At 44.2% G+C, this 20679-nt stretch overlaps 1 pseudogene; it reads right to left on the bottom strand.

Annotated features, from left to right (window-relative positions):
* Positions 1-7997: 7997 nt before the first annotated feature.
* Positions 7998-20679, bottom strand: part of LOC141271782 (uncharacterized) — a 33619-nt pseudogene continuing 20937 nt past the window's right edge.

Below are 20679 nucleotides of genomic sequence, written 5' to 3'. Positions count from 1 at the left end.
CTCTGCTTCTGAGGATAAGTTTATCTGAGTCACCAGCCTCAGAAATCGCAGGTTAACAGCAGCTCAGATTAGAGACCAGGTCAATGCCACACAGAGTTCTAACAGCAGACACATCTGTACAACAACTGTTAAGAGGAGCCTTTGTGCAGCAGGCCTTCATGGTAAAATAGCTGCTAGGAAACCACTGCTAAGGACAGGCAACAAGCAGAAGAGACTTGTTTGGGCTAAAGAACACAAGGAATGGACATTAGACCAGTGGAAATCTGTGCTTTGGTCTGATGAGTCCAAATTTGAGATCTTTGGTTCCAACCACCGTGTCTTTGTGCGACGCAGAAAAGGTGAACGGATGGACTCTACATGCCTGGTTCCCACCGTGAAGCATGGAGGAGGAGGTGTGATGGTGTGGGGGTGCTTTGCTGGTGACACTGTTGTGGATTTATTCAAAATTGAAGGCATACTGAACCAGCATGGCTACCACAGCATCTTGCAGCGGCATGCTATTCCATCCGGTTTGCGTTTAGTTGGACCATCATTTATTTTTCAACAGGACAATGACCCCAAACACACCTCCAGGCTGTGTAAGGACTATTTGACCAAGAGGGAGAGTGATGGGGTGCTACACCAGATGACCTGGCCTCCACAGTCACCAGACCTGAACCCAATCGAGATGGTTTGGGGTGAGCTGGACCGCAGAGTGAAGGCAAAAGGGAAAACAAGTGCTAAGCATCTCTGGGAACTCCTTCAAGATTGTTGGAAGGCCATTTCCGGTGACTACCTCTTGAAGCTCATCAAGATGATGCCAAGAGTGTGCAAAGCAGTCATCAAAGCAAAAGGTGGCTACTTTGAAGAACCTAGAATATAAGACATATTTTCAGTTGCTTCACACTTTTTTGTTAAGTATATAATTCCACATGTGTTAATTCATAGTTTTGATGCCTTCAGTGTGAATGTACAATTTTCAAAGTCATGAAAATACAGAAAAATCTTTAAATGAGAAGGTGTGTCCAAACTTTTGGTCTGTACTGTATGCCGTCACACCGGAAACCTACTGGAGGAAGTTTCGGGAGACTGACAAGCCCACTGCACATACACATCGGGAGTTGGCCAACACGCTACGGACGGCATGCACTCGGTGGATAGAAGGACTGGGGGCTTGGGAAGCAGAACATGTAATGGACATAATCATGCTGGAACAATTTATGTCAAAGCTCCCAGGTAATTTAAAAGAATGGGTGGCAGATAGAAAACCACTCAGCCTGGATGAGACTGCCAGATTGGCTGATGATTGGTCTGCCAATCGACCCGTGCAACGTGGAAGTACAGCCCCCAGTGAGTCGGGAACCAGGGCTTACACGGAGGCCAGTGAGACCTATGGACCACCGAGAGGAGGCACTGTGGGGATTTTGTACTTCACAAAGTGGGGGAGGTTTCCCAAGCCCCCAAGTACTGTCCACGTCAGGGCGACGAGGGTTAAGTTGCCATAACTGTGGACGCATGGGACACTTTGCCAGGGACTACCGGGAACGTTCTATCTCACATCAGGCGGTATTGAACGCACTGAGGAAGGCGATGTTTAGCATAAATCCAAAGAAGTGCGCCATGGGGAAGAAGAGTTATAAAACCTAGGCTATATCATTGGGAGGGGAGAAATCAAGCTGCAGATCAAAGGTGGAGGCGATCCAAATCTGGCCACAACTATTCTCCAAGAAACAGGTTAGGGCGTTTATAGGAATTGTGGGATACTATCGGCAGTTCAGAACGAATTTCACCATGAGAGCCACACCCCTGACCGACCTCTTTAAAAGGCACAAAATCATAGATGGCCAAGTGGACTTCCGAAGCGGAGTGTGTAAATAGCCTTTCTTGGTTGCACCGGACTTCATAAAGGAGTTCATGGTCTAAATGGCTCTTTAGAAGTCAGGTTGGGTGCCGTGTTGTCACAAGAAATAAATGGAGAGGCACATCTAATCATTTATCCAAGTAGGGAACTTTCCTCCTGTGAGAAAAATTATGCTATCATGGAAAAAGAATGCTTGGCCATGCTAGGTTAGAGTCAGACCATGCCCCTGTGAGATGGATGAGGGAAAACAATGGGAAGAATGCTCGAGTGACTAGGTTGTTTCTGGCACTCCCAAGACTTCAGCTTCTATGTGGAACATAGGCCAGGGAAACTACAAGCTAACGAAGATGCACTGTCAAGGTTTCCCTGTCTAGTGACTGAAAGTGCCAAACCCTGCTTTGGACAGAGGGGGGGATATGGAAGATGGTCACTGGTAATGTGGTGGAGGGGAGAAATGTTTCACTGAAATTATTAGCTTCAGTAATATGAACCTTGAGGTTTTGATGTTATGTGCTTAGATGGGTTAATCGGCCATGACATGCAGGTTTATTGTGAAAAGCTAAAGAGTTGACCAGGATGACTGTTCACCATATCTCCACCCTCAGGTATGGCCCAGGAGGTAAAAGTGAAGCTTCTGGACTTACTGATTGCTCTGTGTGCTATGAAAGTGAGCTGACATACAGAGCTGTGATGTTGCTCAGGAGAGCTGAACCCTGTTTGCTGAGTGAGCGAACACTGCATTTATACAGACTGTAACGAGTGCTGTTTGTTTATTGCCAACAAGATTGAATACGGATATTTTTCTGTTGAACTAGTTTATGAGGCATGTTTTAACCACTTCGCACCATAGCCTGTTTTTGCCTTCGTGACCGGGCCAATTTTTTCAATTCTGACCACTGTCACTTTATGAGGTAATTACTCTGGAACGCTTCAACGGATTCCCCTGATTCTGAGACTGTTTTTTCGTGATATATTGTACTTCATGATTGTGGTAAAATTTCTTCGATATCACTTGCGTTTATTTGTGAAAAAATCGGAAATTTGGCGAAAATGTTGAAAATTTTGCAATTTTCAAACTTTGAATTTTCATGCCCTTAAATCAGAGAGATATGTCACACAAAATAGTTAATAAATAACATTTCCCACATGTCTACTTCACATCAGCACAATTTTGGAACCAAAATTTTTTTTTGTTAGGAAGCTATAAGGGTTAAAAGTTGACCAGCGATTTCTCATTTTTACAACAAAATTTACAAAAACATTTTTTAAGGGACCACATCTTATTTGAAGTGACTTTGAGGGGCCTTTATGACAGAAAATACCCAAAAGTGATACCATTCTAAAAACTTCACCCCTCAAGGTGCTCAAAACCACATTCAAGAAGTTTATTAACCCTTCAGGTGCTTCACAGGAATTTTTGGAATGTGGAAGAAAACAATGAACATTTAACTTTTTTTCACAAAACTGCTACTTTAACCTCAAATTTTTAATTTTCACAAGGGCAGCCAGAAAAAATGGACCCCAAAATGTGTTGTGCAATTTCTCCTGAGGACGCTGATACCCCATATGTGGTGCAAAGCCACTGTTTGGGCGCACGGCATGGCTTGGAAGGTAAGGAGCGCCATTTGACTTTTGGAATGGAAATTTGACTGGAATCTATAGCGGACGCCATGTTGCATTTGGAGAGCCCTTGAGGTGCCTAAACAGTGGAAACCCCCAACAAGTGACCCCATTTTGGAAACTAGACCCCTCAAGGAACTTATCTAGATGTGTGGTGAGCACCTTGAACCCCCAGGGGCTTCACAGAATTTTATAATGTTGAAGTGTGAAAATAAAAAAAAACACATTTTTAACACAAAACTGCTACTTTAGCCTCAAATTTTTAATTTTCACAAGGGCAGCCAGAAAAAATGGACCCCAAAATGTGTTGTGCAATTTCTCCTGAGCACGCTGATACCCCATATGTGGTGCAAAACCACTGTTTGGGCGCACGGCCTGGCTTGGAAGGTAAGGAGCGCCATTTGACTTTTGGAATGGAAATTTGACTGGAATCGATAGCGGACGCCATGTTGCATTTGGAGAGCACCTGAGGTGCCTAAACAGAGGAAACCCCCAACAAGTGACCCCATTTTGGAAATGACACCCCTCTGGGAATTCATCTATGGGTTTAGTGACCATTTTAACTCAATGGATGATTTCCAGAAACAAGCACGCAATGGAAGGTTTAGATTCTGGAGAACCCCCCCCTGGAAATTAAGTGAGCTCTACTCGAATGTGTCATTCACTAAATGAACCAAATGTTTGAATGATAAATTGGGATACATTTTTACAGTTTAAAAACGTGGTTGTGTGTGGAAGATTTTAAAGCAGTCAGTGACGCATAAGGCTGGCAATGATGGGCATTGTGGGCAATAGTAGCGGGTATCACGCCTCATTCCTCTCTTAGTACATACACGACATCTTTTCTGGGGGTTCCTTCTTGTTTCCGTTGCTGGAATAAGTGCAATAAAATGTCGCTCAGTGAGTCTTTTCACATCCTCAGATTCTAATGGATGAGCGGGGCTAACACTATGAAAGACAAGATTTTCAATTACCTTTTCTGGATAATCAAGAAAAGGATCTGAATTTCCTGCTTTTTTTGTACAACACAAAAGAATTGTATGTGGGCACCTGAAACAAATAAATAACCAACTTTTTATACCAGGTATAGGACTTTCTTGATACCTGGTATGGCTGTAGAACCTGGTCTGCAAGGTCCACACCCCCCATGTGTTTGTTGTAGTCAATGACTGACACAGGTTTTTGCTTCGGAGTGGTGGATCCTAGTTCTACAATGGCCCTTGTGGCATCTGTGTGGATCGAGCTGAGGACAAAAATATCCCTCTTATCCCTATATTTCAGGGCAAGCAGCTCTCCGTTGCGTACAGCCCGACTGCCCCTTTTGGAACTTTTGGTTGACCAATGGCTGACGGTTTTTACGAATGGTCCCACAAGCCCCGATATGGTGTTCAACCAGACTTTTAAATAGGGGTATGCTGGTGTAATAATTGTCCACATATAGATTGTAGCCTTTTTGAAAAAATGGACTTATCAGCTCCCAAACAATTTTTCCAGATGTCCCCAGATAAGTAGGGCATCCTGGTGGGTTTAGTTGGCTATCTTTCCCCTCGTATATGCAAAAAGCGGATGTGTATCCAGTTGATCTTTCGCACATTTTATAGATCTTTATTCCAAACCTTGCCCTTTTAGATGGGATAAATTGCTTGAGGTGCAGTCTTCCTTTGAATTTTACAAGGGACTCATCTATAGAAATATTTTATGTTGGGGTGTAGAGCCTTAAGAATTTTTCTGACAAATTTTCAATGATGGGTCTAATTTTATATAACCTGTCATGTTCTGGGGCATTTCTGGGCAGGCATTAACTATTGTCGTTAAAATGCCAAAAAAGCATGAGCATTTCATAACGGGTCCTAGGCAGAACGACTGAAAACATAGGGGTGGCTTGAACAGGGTGGTTGGACCAGTAGGATCGAATGCTTGGTTTTTTAACAAGCCCCATGGCAAATGTAAGTCCTAAAAATTTTTTTTATTTCCGGGACATTAGTTGGTGTCCATAAATTTGCCCTAGCATAGTAAGATCGGGGATTCTGGCTTATGAATTGGGATGCATATAAATTTGTTTGCACGACAATATGCTCTACAAGCTGTCTGTAAAAAACAAATTAAAAAAATGAATTGGTCCAAAATCTTCCACCTCCACATTTATACCAGGAATGGCGTTGAAATCAGGGCTGAATGGAGCAGCCGAATCCGAAGCCTCCCATCTGGGAAATGCTAGATCATGTGGCAAAACCCCTTGTACACTGGCGTGCGCCAATTCACTAGTAGCAGGGACAGCGCCTGTACTGGGCAGTGTTCCCTGATTTGGAGACGTTTCTCCAGTAGCGCTATTTGCCCCTATTGCCGTACTGGTCCTATGGCTTGAGGATGGACCAGAATCACTGCTCATTTCTGAGCTCTCAGTGTCACCGCTACTAAAGCCCTCAAAATCCATATCTCCATCTGAGATTGCACTGTCATCACCATCAGAACACAGCAGGGCATACACCTCTTCTGCAGTATCTGTCTGACGGGCCATTTTATTTTTATATTTTTTGACTGGACTGAACGGACCGGACTGGACTGACTGATCTGACAGGACTGACTGATCTGACAGACTCACTAACCCCAACCTTACTTTCTTTTTGATATTTTTTTTTTCACTTTTACTGTGGCAAGGCTGACAGCTCTTGTCACACTGTTTCTCCTCTGCTCTCTCACTGATATCGGAGGAGAAACCGTGTATTTATCAGCCAGATCGCCCAGGAAAGTTTGTTGCTAAAACAAACTTCCCTGGTTATCTCTCTGATTGGCTGGTGTGACGCTGACATCATCGAGACCTGAGCCAATCAGGTCTCAGTGATGTCAGAGGTCACAGCACCGGGATCCCCGCCGCTGCTGAGGTATGTGGGGGGTCCGATCGCCGACTGTCACTATCTTCTAAATGCCGCGATCGCTATGGATTGCGGCATCTAGAAGATTGGATCAGGTCCCCATGATATTAACCTGTTCCTATAAGGTCCCCATGATGCCACATGTCTGAGCTATCGCTCTGAACCGGTACTGCAGCGCTAGCAGGACCCTGGGGGTCCTGAGCGCTGCGGGACCACCCACCGTTTTTAAACATCGGCGCTGCACAGAGCCCAGCAAGCGCCGACGTTTATGTACAGTGGGCGGTCGGGAACCGGTTAATAAAGCAGCTGAAGATTTAAATGAAAGAATTCCTTTGACTATCTCGTTAAGCAGCGGAGTGAGACGATCTACCACAGCAAATAGAAAATTGCTATTTATTAGCTTATTACTGGAAAGATATTAGTAACTGCATATATTTTTATTTTTAATTATGCAATTCTAATTTTGTATTTTTTTGACCATAAGACGCTCTTTATCTTAAAACGCACCCCAGATTTAGACAATAGAACCTAGGAAAAGCATTTTTTCTACTAATTAAACCTTTAGGACACCTCAGTTCCTGGTGTAAAGTGGACAGGGTCAATGTGAAGAAAATATATAAATCAATAAGGGAAAGTATAACAGCAGTAGAGTTATATTTAGTTGACTAAAGGGTGAAATTGGATATATCAGTATTGCAACCACAAAGCGGCTTTATTCTGGACATGTCAAACATAACACCTCAGCTCCTGGACCCTTAGCTGGCAAAACACATGGTCTGAAATTAGGCCGTATATTTCCTATTCACTGTACAGAGGAGTTGGAGAGACACAGGATATTTGAAATACAAGGCTCTTAGCTCACCGTACAGTCAAACAGCATTTATCAAATAGTACAATCAGGTGATCCTGCAAATATGATCCTAAGGTTAGGACTATAAAAATCTTGGTGTCACAAAAGAAGTTCTGCACATGTGGGGCTGCCTGGGGAAATGGTGTGATCCAAAACTCATTTCTCCTTCCCTTAAGGAAACAGAAGATAACTGTAGACAGAAACGGTTAGGTATTTATCCCTTTTTATTTTAGAATTGTTTTGCATATTTGTGCGTGGTTTTATTTTTACCTTTTTATATCTTTTATTGTAAGCAATGTATATTTTTATATTAAAGTTTACATTTTTTTATACGTTTGATCCTTGTATGCAGTAAAGAATCCATAGCCTTTCAGCGAGTGTGTGACCTTTTGATTGTCTGATAGTAACATATCTTGGGGACTCATCACCCCTTGTATTTGAAGAGTGGTGGCAAGGCGTTAAGAAATCGGAATGTGCTGAATGTGTTGAGGTGTAATTTATGCTCACTTTATAGCCTAAAACAGAGGTTTAAAGCTTGATTGAGTGAGAGATGAATTAACCCTTGCAAGCACACCCCATGTCACGTACGGAGAAGTATGTATGTGACAGTCAATATCACTAATTGTAATGCACTGGGGTGAAAGAGGGAATAAATTAATTGTTAGTGTTTCTCTGCACCATGTATATGTATATATAACGTCACAGCAGGGACATTAATGACCACTCTGCAGTGCACATATATATATATATATATATATATATATATATATATATATATATATATATATATATATATATATATATATACACACACACACACACACACACACACACACACAACACTGCTGGGCACTGCACATTTACATACACACATCTCTGCTACATATTAACATTTACATACACACAGCTCTATTTTTTATTATGCATTGCTTATATAGCAAAATCATATTCTGCAGCGCTTTACAGGCGTTATCTTTGCTGTCCCCAATGGAGCTCACAATCTAAATTCCATATCTCTTTGGAGTGTGGGAGGAAATCAGTTCTCAAGGATTTATTCAAATGTGGTTTTTAGTCAACGTGTTTCAAAGTGTCAAGCACTTCTTCAGGAAATGACCACAAGGCTTCTCCCCGTGTGAGCTCCCTGGTGTCTAATAAGCGATGATTTATATACAAAAGATATTCCACATTCTGAACATGAATGTGGCTTCTCCCCTGTGTGTGTATGACGTCTCTGGTGTCTAACAAAGTTTGATTTCTCTCTAAAACATTTCCCACATACAGAACATGAAAAAGGCTTCTCCCCTGTGTGAGTTCTCTGGTGACTAACAAGCGATGATTTCTCTCTAAAACATTTTCCACATTCTGAACATGAATATGACTTCTCCCTTGGGTGAGTTCTCTGATGTGTAACAAAATGTATTTTCTCTGCAAAATATTTTCCACATTCTGAACATGAATATGGCTTCTTCCCTGCGTGAGTTCTCTCATGTATAACAAGCAATCTTTTCTGTATAAAACATTTCCCACATTCTGAACATGAATATGACTTCTCGCCTGTGTGAGTTCTCTGGTGTCTATCTAGGTGTAATTTATCTACAAAGCATTTTCCACATTCTGAACATGAATATGGCTTCTCCCCTGTGTGAGTTCTCTGGTGACCAACAAGATGCGATTTCCGTATAAAACATTTTCCACATTCTGAACATGAAAAAGGCTTCTCCCCCGTGTGAATTCTCTGATGTATAAGAAGATATGATCTCTGTGAAAAGCATTTTCCACATTCTGAACATGAAAAAGGCTTCTCCCCTGTGTGAGTTCTCCGATGAGTAACAAAATGTATTTTTTCTGCAAAACATTTTCCACATTCTGAACATGAATATGGCTTCTCCCCCGTGTGAGTTCTCTGGTGACCAGCAAGATGTGATTTCCGTTTAAAACATTTTCCACATTCTGAACATGAAAAAGGCCTTTCCCCTGTGTGAGTTCTTCTCTGATGTGTAAGAAGATAAGATCTCTGTGCAAAACATTTTCCACATTCTGAACATAAAAAAGGCTTCTCCCCTGTGTGAGTTCTCTGATGTTTAACAAAATGTGATTTCTGTCCAAAGCATTTTCCACATTCTGAACATGAATATGGCTTCTCCCCACCAGTATGCTTTCTCTCTTGCCTAACAAAATCTGATTTCTGGTTAAAATATCTCCCATAGTTGGAAATAGAAAATGTCTTCTCCTCTGTGTGAATTTTTTGATGTGTAACAAAAGAAGTTTCGAGAGGAAAACTATTTCCATATTCTGAATGTGTAATTGGCTTCTTTGCTTTAAAAGCAGTTTGTTTTGTAATGCCTCTTTTCTGACTTTTATTTTTCTTCGCAGTCTGTAATGAATCAGAAGATAGGACCTGTTTCATAGGATGAGATGATAGATCTTTGCGGTGAAGGGATGCTAGTATATCTGGAGTAATGACATTCACTTCAATTGTATCCTGTGTGATCGCAAGGGCATCAGAGGGACAACAGATTTCTTCAATATTTATATCAGATCTCCTTGTACAGTCGTCTGCCAAAAATGAAAAATTATTTTTGAATAAAATATTCTTCCATTGTATTTTTGAACATTTCTAATCAAAATCTCTAAAGAAATGGGAAGTTATGTAGCAAAATTGAATTATTCACAAAGACAATAACAGTTCACTGTCTACTAGAAGACGTCATAGCATGAACTAGTGCAGCGTGGTGTTCAACCGTTTGTTCATTCTGCCTCCAAAATATTTGAATAAAAAGCCATCAAAAAATGTTTTTATTAGTATAATTTTCGCCTACATAACAAGTCATCCCGCAAAAAACAAGCCCCCACTCAGGTGTCAAAATAGTTACTACTCAGATTAATTCACTGATGGTTATAATTTACAAATTTGAGTAACTTTATGGCATTTTTTTCTGCTCTGGTTTTCCGTCATTCTACAACATTGGAGCTTCTACAAATGGCGTGTCATATCTCCTCTGGGATCTACTCCTGCGATGTCTGCTTCTGTCACCAGTGGCCACCATCATGCATTCTGCAGGTGGCGTTGGTGATGAAGTAGACATTGTAACCAGAAGATCTGGGCAGCACAGGCTCTGTCCAGGCACTAAGATTAGGGTGGCTGGGACCAGTACTACCATCCAGTCTGGCAGTATGGGTGTGCGTGCTGTCCAGCTGGACTAATCTGCTGCCTGCTTCAGGTAATTGGAAAGCACCACACCCTACTAAAGCTTAAGGTACATTGCTGCAAGGTGCCAGGTACAGCCTTGTTCTCCTCTGGTTCAGTTCTGTGCATTTGATCTTCTTGTGATCCTGGCCCATTTACAGTCTACTCGGGTCTTCTGATTTTGTATTTTCTGTGCCCTCCTGGTTCTATCTATAATCTAGGCCCCTCAAAGTAATTTCAAAAGTGAGAGGCTAGTCTCTCATTATATGGCAGCATACAGGACCTGTATAACCGCGAGTAGGTGGTAAGGGTATTAAGAAGTGTCAAGAGGAACCACAGACATCACCCACCCAGCAAATCAACTGATGATTTATTAACCATTTTGCGCCAGAGCCCATTTTCGCTTTCGTGACTACGCCAATTTTTTCAATTCTGACCAGTGTCACCTTATGAGGTAATAACGCTGGGACGCTTCAATGTATCACAGTAATTGAGTTTTTTCATGACATATTTTACTTCCCTCCCCATTTATTTCTCTTGACAAGAAGGCTCCAAACCAGACTTCTGAAGGATCCGTCTGGACCACGAACTCCTTTAAGTCCGGTGCAACCACAACTGGCTGTTTACACAGGGCTAGCTTCCACTCCTGGAAAGCCATCTCCAAGTCCACTTGGTCATCAACTACTCTATAACCTTAAGGAGGTCGGTCAGGAGTGCGACTAGCATGGTGAAATTCGGAATAAACTGCAGACAGTATCCCACAATTCCTAGAAAAGCCTTAACCATGGGTCCGACTAAACCCATGGCAATGAATTCAAACCAAACTTCTACAATGGGGAACGGCATTAGGAGACTCCGGAAGTGAGAGACTAGGGCGGTTAGCTGGAAAGTGGGACACGACCTACAATAGTTCGAAATCTCTTGGTGACATCTGGGCCAGTAGAACCTAAGAAGGATCTGCTCTTTGGTCTTGTATACACCCAGATGACCACCCAAGACATGGGAATGGTCCATTTCTAAACACCCTACGCCTATAGGGTCCTGATACCACCAGCTGCTCCAATACTTCTCCCTCCAGCTTACTCATCCGATAAAGCAAATCCCCATCTACTGCAAAGTAAAGAAACGTAGTGTAGGCCCCCAGCTCTTGAGCAACCCCGCTTAAAACTGTGACATTATCAAGCGCCCCTTTGGAGTGTATGGTCCTTCAGTTGAGCAGTCCCAAAGTTCCTCCCAAAAGCCTCCAACTCAGGGATGTCTGCCTCATGTGTCGCTGTCTTGTTCTCATCACCATCAAGCACACACAGGGGTAATTCACCTGCCTCTGATGGTATTTTTTAATGGGTGAACACGTTCTTGTATGAGTAACTTGGCACCAACCCCTTTTCACCAGAAAAGTCCCAGAGTAAAGTAAAATCAAGTCCTAATATAGCTGCGTGTATCAGGTCCTTAACCACTCCAAACTCATGGGATTCAGTGCCACAGTTTGTTTTCATGGTCACTCTGGCTAAAGGGTAGCGTCGCCGTGAATACAGCGGAATTCCACAATCCTTTGAAGGATCAACTGGTGGGGGAGTGTGACCCTTACTAAGGTTACCAAGCTCTTGTCCAAGAATCCAGACACCAGTACATCATTTAACATCATGGGTCATGCCTGTCAGACGTGTGAGGTCATCGTCTGAAATGGAACTCCTAATAACCGCCCAACCACCATCTGCCACATAAGCACCTGTTGCTGCTGCAGTTGCTGGAATTGGACCAGGTATCTCACACAGAATATGTAATTTGTCCACAGCCGTCACACTTGCTTCCTGGGAATCTTTCCCCACACTTCTAGCTCCAACTGTGGTAGATCGGCTCACTCAGCTGCTTAATGAGGTACGAACAACAATCAAACAAATCTGGCACTGTCATGGCCGATTAACCTCTCTCAGCATATAATATGCTGAGGTAAACGACTAGTTTAATTTGAGTGAAGCCAATAACCATCCCTCCAGCATGTTACCAGTAACCTTCTTGCAATGCTTAAAAAAGAGACACCGCCAGATCATAGGCCAGACGGTGTCCAAAGTGCCTTCGTCTGCCTTATTATAGGGAGTCTTCAGCCAGGGGTTCCATATGAATCATGTATTTCAGAGATTTACACGAAAACCCTGGTGTAAGCACTCAGCGTAGAGCACAGGATAAATGTGAGCCGAGCCTTACTGCGATCTTTGGGAGGCAAGATGAACTAATCAACAGCAGGTCAAGAATTGGTTTTATTTATTTTTTACGCTGTTCGTCGTGCGATATAAGTGATTAGACAACTTTATTCTTCAGGTTGGTGCGATTACAGTGATACCAGATTAATATTGGGTTTTTATGTTTGTGTGCTATCACACACTAAAAGGAGGCTTCTTTTTTTTTTTTTTTTTTTTGCACAACCAAGTTTTTGCATTGCGATATTTTGAGAGCTATAATTTTTCTACATTTCTGCTGACCGTCATGTGACGTTTTTTTTTTTTTTCTGGGACAAGTTGACATTTTCATTGCTACAATTTTTAAGGCACATAATATTTTTTGATCACTTTCTATACCATTTTTCCGGGAGCCAGAATGAACAAAAAACAGCAATTCAGGAATAGTTTTGAGTGTTTTTTTATGCCGTTCACCGTGTGGTAAAATTGATAAGGCAGCTTGATTCTTCAGGCCAGTATGATTAGAGCAATACTACATTTATATAATTTTTTAATTTAAACAAGGTTTTATTCAATGAGAAAAATCATATGAACATATTCATATATACAACAAAATTTGTACTCATTACTAGTGTTGAGCGATACCTTCCGATATCGGCAAATTGTGATGAACCTGTAGCCGCCATCTTGGTAATGATAAATCATATCCAGGGATGGCCACACTTCAGCAGCCCCCACCCTTGGGACCTTCTGTTAAAACGTCAACTAGATAGTTTCCCCCCATCCAGGCTCCTGTAAGATAAGAAGCCTACTTAACACTTGAATGCTAGGAGCTTCAAAGACTTCGAGAGGAAACACAGCCAGCAGGGGGGGGTGCTTCGTCTATCTGTACCTGACCATTTGTCCCATAGGACTAGTTTCTTTGTCTGTCACAAGCATGGAGGCATAAGATATAGAAACATGAATAGTACACGCATGTTGCGTGGGATGGGCCAATAAAAAAATATCACGGCGTCCCGGAGCCATTGCACACACAAGCCTCCGCGGTAGACGTTTGTACGTGCTCTGGAAGCCAAGATATAGCGCGGAGCCATTCCTGAGGACCGTATGGTATCATAATTGATATCAAAAGGTCGGTTACGGCGGCCCGAATCCATGGGAACCCCTGGGGGTATCATGAGACCATCCCAGAAGAAGTTATTGGGTTCCATAGAATTTGGGCTTCTGATCGAAGTTAGACCTGAGGGTGGAGACTGAGCCAGCTGACCTCACCAGCAGTGGGCGGGACGGGGCAGGTAAGATAGCAGGACAGACAAGAGACAAGTCAGTTTTTGACCCAAGAGTGGTGTGCTGAACATCTGAGCACCAGCTGAGGCCACCAAGGGGAGGAGCAGTTTGACCATGCGGTGGTAGGCCTCAGCCTGTAACAAAGAACCGTGCCTGCGACCGCAGAATCCTCTCCCTGCGTCACAAGAAAATCAAGAAACCGGTAACTGATATGCTGTGGTGATTCTGTGTGTTGTATTCCATTGTTGTATAGTTTAGCCTGACCTTATACCTGTGTATATTTAGTTGTATATCGTGTATCTAGTGTATTATTATAATCAATTACCTCAAGTAATTGTGGGCCTGCCTTTTATTCTGCATAACGAACGCACGTCCGTGTGAGCTCGGCTCAAGCCAAAAACGCTACCCAGGGTTGGTTCCTGACCCGATATAGGCCCATTCACGGACTGGGCGTATATCTAAAATAGGGACTGGTGGCAGCATACCAACTGGGGATTGGGGAAGGCTGGTAGTGACGGTCGGAGGTTCAGATATATATATTCCTGGCGCGGCCAAGGAAGATATATATACCGCCCTCACTACAGAGGGCCCCGATACCCAGTAGGTTACAGGACAGTCTCTCTGGCGACCGCTTATCCTAGGTGCAGTTCCTTGACTGACCTGAGGCTAAGAGGGCGCTAGCGAGTTGTGCTGTGTAGTGACGTTGAAGGGATAACACACTACCGTGTTCCCTGCGCTGGTTGCAGCTACCTGGCACTACTTTCTCTAGGTGCAGTACCTTGACTGACCTGAGAGGTAAGGGGGCGCCAGAGAGCTGCACCCACCGGCCGGCTTTCATCACACAAATATCGGATCGGATTGGATCGGACCGATACCCAAAAAGTATCGGATATCGCCGATTCAGATACCGGAAACCAATGCAAGTCAATGGGACAGAAATATCAGAATGAAAATAAACCCTTTCTTTCCTTGTAGGTTAATTCTACATGAAGGAAAACAACTAAGAATAATGTAGAATGTATTGGGGGAGGTGGGGGAGACAATAAAGGCATAGAGGTTTAGCCCAATCAAATGGAATAGCAGGAATTAATATTTTTTTTAAGACGTTCTGAGTTACGGAAATATTGACTATGTTAAGTATTTTTATATTTTGTCAGATATTTATGTTTCACTACTTCCTTGCTCTTCACCTTCCTTTTAACTTCTCCCATACTTTCTCCTTCATCATCCTCAGCATCAGCATCTTTTTCATCCACTTCATCTTCACCTTCTTCGTATTCTTTTTTTTTACATTCTTCATATTCTTCTTATTCAACTATTATTCTTCTTCATATTCTACTTCTTCATCATATTCTTATTTGTGACAGGCATTCCTGTAGTTATCTATAAAAGTTTGGACATTACACCTTTCGTTCTGCCCGTCACAAAAGATTTACAACAGGATTTGTCCGCGTTCAGTTTGGCCTGCAGCAGCAGGTCTTTTCCAGGGGCACCACGAGGAGGAACGGACTCACCCCCATACACTGCTTAGTCATCTTCTGCTTATAATTTAGATATTATCTTTTGCTCTGATTTTTAGTCTTATGCTTAATGTTCTTCCGCTTTTTGTTCTGCAGCTTCTTGCACTTCTGCTTCTTGGTTTTCTGTCTCTTGTTCTTCTGTATCTTGGTGGTTGTCTTCTCTTCTTTGACCTCTTGGTCAACTTCTTCAGGGTCATCTTCTTGGTCTTCTTCGGGGTGGTCTTCAGGGTCGTCGTCTTCGGGGTCCTCGTCTTCGGGGGTCCTCGTCTTCTTCGGGTTGGTCTTCAGGGTCCTCGTCTTCAGGGTCCTTGTCAGGGAGATCCAGAGTGATTACCAAGAACCATTTCAAAAAGCTTGAACTTGGAAATGTAGCAGAAAGAACAAGAAGGCTGAGGAACTACCAAGGACCAGCTGACTGTACTGGAACCCGGATGGGTAGCAGAAGGTAGAAGAGCCAATGGAACTACCGAGGACCAGCTGACGGTACTGGAACCCGGATGGGTAGCAGAAGGTACTACCGAGGACCAGCTGATGGTACTGGAACTCGGTTACTAAGCAGGAGGTACCTGTGCCAGAAAGCACTACCAAGGACCAGCAGACGTTGGTGGAACTTGGATACCGAGAAGGAGGCACCTAATCCAAGAGCCAATGGAACTACCGAGGACCAGCCGATGGTACTGGAACCCGGATGGGTAGCAGAAGGTACCCATGTAAAAAAAATTTTCAAGGCCGCGAGCCGGCCGCAGTTACCAAAACCCACAGTCCTACAGGGGGTGCTTGTCCTATTGGCACTATGGAACCAGCCTTCATTGCCAGATCCCGCAGCCCACATAGGAGTCACCTAAACTGCAGGCACCATAAAGTCGGCTAACCCGACCGCAACAAGACAGGACAACGCATTGGAGGCAAAGTGACGTTGACACTACCCGGAAACAGCTGGCGTGCTGGAACCAGGCTGGGCAGGAGGGAGTACCCGTGCCAAAGACACTGCTGGGAAACAGCTGGCGGTGCTGGAACCCAGGGTAAATACTAAAAACAGAGTGGAGCCAGAGGCGTAATTGGAGCAACTTTAAAATCTGTAGTAGTGTGAATGTGGACAGAGCAGGAGAATTTGCCGGACACACAGCAGGGGAACAGCTGACGTTACTGAACCCCAATAACACTGGACCAAGCGTTGACTGTGCAGACGGCACTTCCGAGCGCCAACTGGCGGTGTTGGAGCTCAGGGATTACAGTTCAGGTGGTAGAAACATGAACACAACAGGAGACCTGGATACTGTTGCCAACCAATTATTTATTCTGGAAGAGGACTGGCAAATTCATGAGAGATCCAGGCCTTGTTCATTTTGAGAAAAGTAAGCAGTTCAACGTTATCGGAGGATAGTCGCATGCGACTGGTCTGTTAGTACACCACCTGCGGCACTAAAGACGCGTTCCGATAATACACTAGCAGCAGGGCAAGCTAGCACCTCTAATGCATACTGACTAAGCTCTGGCCATGTATCCAGCTTACAGACCCAAAACTTGAAGGGAGAAGAGCCGTCAGGGAGTACACTAAGAGGGCAAGACATGTAGTCTGTCACCATCTGACGGAAACGTTGCCTCCTGCTGACTGGAGCAGTCTGTGATGGTGTAGACATTTGTGGCGGCGGGGACACAAAACTTTGCCACATTTCGGCCATACTGGTCTTGCCTTGTGCTGAGGCGCTGCTTCTGCTCCCTCTTTGTGCATAGCTTCCTCCACTGCCTCGAAGCACTGAGCTGCTTTGTAAAGCACTAGCAGCACTGCTCTCGGTTGGAATGGAGAACATGATGAAATGCACCAGTGCGTCTTGGTACTCCCGCATTTTACGCTCCCGGTTCAACGGTGTTATGAGGCTTTGTAAGTTGTCCCGGTAGCGAGGATCTAGGAGGGTGGACACCCAATAATCAGCAGTGTTGAGAATGCGGGCGATGCGGCGGTCGTTTCTCAGGCACTGCAGCATGAAGTCAACCATGTGCTACAGACTGCCAACTGGCCAAGAAACGCTGTCCCCTGCTTGAGGCGTGATCTCTGCCTGCTCTGCATCACCCCACCCGCGCTCTAGATACTGACTATTAGAGCATTGTGTACCTCCCTCCTCTGGACAGATGTCTTCCTCATCCATTGACTCCTCCTCACAAAGTGTCCCCTGCCTAGGCCTTTGTGAGGAACCACGTTGCGCAGACTGTAGAGAAGCAGATGGCATTTGTGACTCCTCATCCTCCACCTCTTCCAAAACCTCGTCCCTTAGTGCTTGCAGTGTTTTTTCAAGCAGGCAGAAAAGGGGGATAGTCATGCTGACTAATGCATCATTTGCACTCGCCATCCACGTGGAATAATCGAAGGCACGCAAAACGTGGCAAATGTCCTTCATAGAAGCCCACTCAGTGGTGGTGAAGTGTGAACGGCGCGCACTGCGACTTGTTTGCGCCTGCTGCAGCTGGTACTCCATTACTGCTGCCTGCTGCTCACACAACCTCTCCAACATATGTAACGTTGAATTCCACCTGCTGGGTAGGTCACATATGATGCGATGTTCCAGAAGATGTAATCGGCGCTGCAGAGCTGCAATGCGTGATCTTGCGTTGCTGGAACGCCGCAAGTGAGCGCACTCTATGCGGACCTTGTGAAGCAGTGCATCAAGATCCGGATAGTCCCTCAAAAAACTCTGCACGACCAAGTTAAGCACATGTGCCAGACATGGGATGTGAGTGAGGTTGCCTAGGCCCAGAGCTGCCACCAGATTTCGGCCATTGTCACACACTACCATGCCTGGCTCGAGAATCGCTGGCACAAACCACACGTCGCTCTGCTGCTTGATGGCATTCCAGAGCTCCTGCGCTGTGTGGCTTCGATTTCCCAAAGAAATTAATTTTAATACGGCCTGTTGACGTTTGGCCACGGCTGTGCTCATATCGGTCATCATAAGAGGTAACCGTTCACGGGTCGATGTGGAGGTAGACCGTGACGGCTCCTGCAGCGCTGATTCAGAGGAACTGGAGTATGAGGAGGAGTCAATGTGTACAGACTGGATTCCTGCAAACCTTGGAGTTGGCAGAACACGTACAGCGCCACTCTCAAGATCTGTACCCGGCTCCACAACATTTACCCAATGGGCAATGAGGGAAAGGTATCGTCCCTGTCCATGCTTACTGGTCCACACATCGGTGGTCAGGTGGACCTTGCTACTGACGGCGTTTTGTAGCGCATGTTTAATTTTTCCCTCCACATGATGTTGCAGGGCAGGGACGGCTTGCCTGCTGAAATAAAAGCGTCTGGGCACGTTGTATTGTGGGACTGCCAATGCCATAAAGTTACGGAAGGTGTCAGTCTCCACCAGCCTGAATGATAGCATTTCAAGGGCCAGTAGTTTAGCAATGCCAGCATTCAGAGCCTGTGCTCGGGGGTGGTTTGCCGAGTATGGGCGCCTTTTCTCCCATGCCTGTGCTAACGATGGCTGTAGACTGGCCTGGGAGTGTGAGGATGACTGGGAAAGTGGTGCTGTGGGTGGAATTACACTGTGTCTCTGTACAACAGTGCCAGAGATTCTTCCATGGCGATCCTGTGAGGAAGCCGAACCAGCTGTGTGTGAGCTGGAGGAAGAGGCTACAACATGAGCTGAAGAGGTGGTAGGTGGCGTGTAGGTTGGCCTAGGTCTTCAGTGTGTTTTTGTAACTCCACCACGTGCTTGGTCCGCACGTTTCCACATATTTGTGGTATTGAGGTTGCTGACACTTTTCCCTCTTTTCACCTTCTGATCACACAGCTTGTATTTGACAAAGCAAATGTCATCTGCAACTGTGTCAAAAAAGGACCAGGCACTGCAAGTCTTGGGAGCGCCCGCTTTGGATTTTGGAAGAGCCATGCTCCTAATGGGTGCCGAAGTGGAGACTACAGGCAACCAAGTCTGCCCCCTCCCTCTCCCTCCTTTTTGGGTTGTTCGGGGGGCTACAAAAATTAGGCTAATACTAATCTGGCTGGGGCTGCAGGGCACAATGCTGCAGAAAGGCTCCACTAACTACTCCTATATAGTGTGTTTGGAACCAATGTAGCTCAATACGGATGGAACCACCACACTAATAGGAGATATCAGGAAAAATTATGAATTGGCAAAAAAGGACAATGTATGAGGCAGTGACACACACTGAGTGCACTACAACCAGACGTGGCTGAAGCACACACTACAGGGTGAGCTGCACTCACACACACAGACCTTGCAGACAGCGGTGAACAGCACAGAGAACTGTGCACTAGCGCTGCAAGGCACAGCGATTTATAAAGTAGCTTGGGTAAAGCAGAATAGACCAAATAGGTAGCTAAAACTGTCCCTCAGAACAACAGCGTCCTATCCCTAACTGAATTCACAGCAGAGTGAGCTCAAAATGGCGGCGGCAGCTTTTATAGTGCATCATGACATCATTTCAGCAGCCAATCACAGCCATGCCATTAGTTAAGATGCCTACATGCCTAACAGGAAGTGCCCACACTTCTTAGGATCCTCATTGGCTGAATAAAATGAAACTGGCTCATTGCATTATGGGAACTTCCGATTCCGGTATAAAATATTGCAAAAGTATCGGAATTAAGTATCGGAATTCCGATATCGCGAATATCGGCCGATAACCGATATTTCAGTATCGGAATGCTCAACACTACTCATTACATCTCCAATCCCATCTTCATTTTTAACATTTAAAATATTACAACAATACTTCAACTGATAAACATGTAACATACATCAATAACCAGAATTTTTCAATTTAGAATCATTGATTAACTTTAAATCTTCAGTATCCCTAAATTTCCCCCAAGATCTTCAAGGCTGTACCTCTAAATGCTGTAATCAATTGTGTGATTTTTGATTGAGTGTAAGTGTGTTCAATGAATGTTCTCCATTTTTTTAAAACAGTTTGTTGTTTTTTCCTGTGTCTATATTAGCAAAGCATAGAAAAGTTTTTAGTGTATCTATTATCTCTGTTAATTTAGGGACCATTTTTTCTAACCAAATGTCTAAGGATACATTTTTTAATTACTAAAAGAACTAAATGTACAATGTCAGGAACAAAAAAATTTTCTTGCTTTGGAGTCACCTTCTAGCTTAATAAAGTGAAAAACAGGATTGTAAGGTTCTGGAAACTATTATTTTCCAGATTTATTGAATATATAATACCTCATCTTTCCATACTCTTTGGATATATGAACATTCCCATATACCAGGGGTACCCAACCACTGATCTACGGACCAGGACCGGGCCGGCGCCACTGCAGACCATCACTGAACACTAACAGTGTGCTCTACGGCA

Source organism: Phyllobates terribilis, unplaced genomic scaffold (genome assembly GCF_046119375.1).
Source record: "Phyllobates terribilis strain yellow unplaced genomic scaffold, ASM4611937v1 Scaffold_5__5_contigs__length_657084704, whole genome shotgun sequence".
Taxonomy (NCBI): domain Eukaryota; kingdom Metazoa; phylum Chordata; class Amphibia; order Anura; family Dendrobatidae; genus Phyllobates; species Phyllobates terribilis.
The sequence above is the reverse complement of the archived record's forward strand: the minus strand, read 5'-3'. Positions and strand labels throughout refer to the sequence as shown.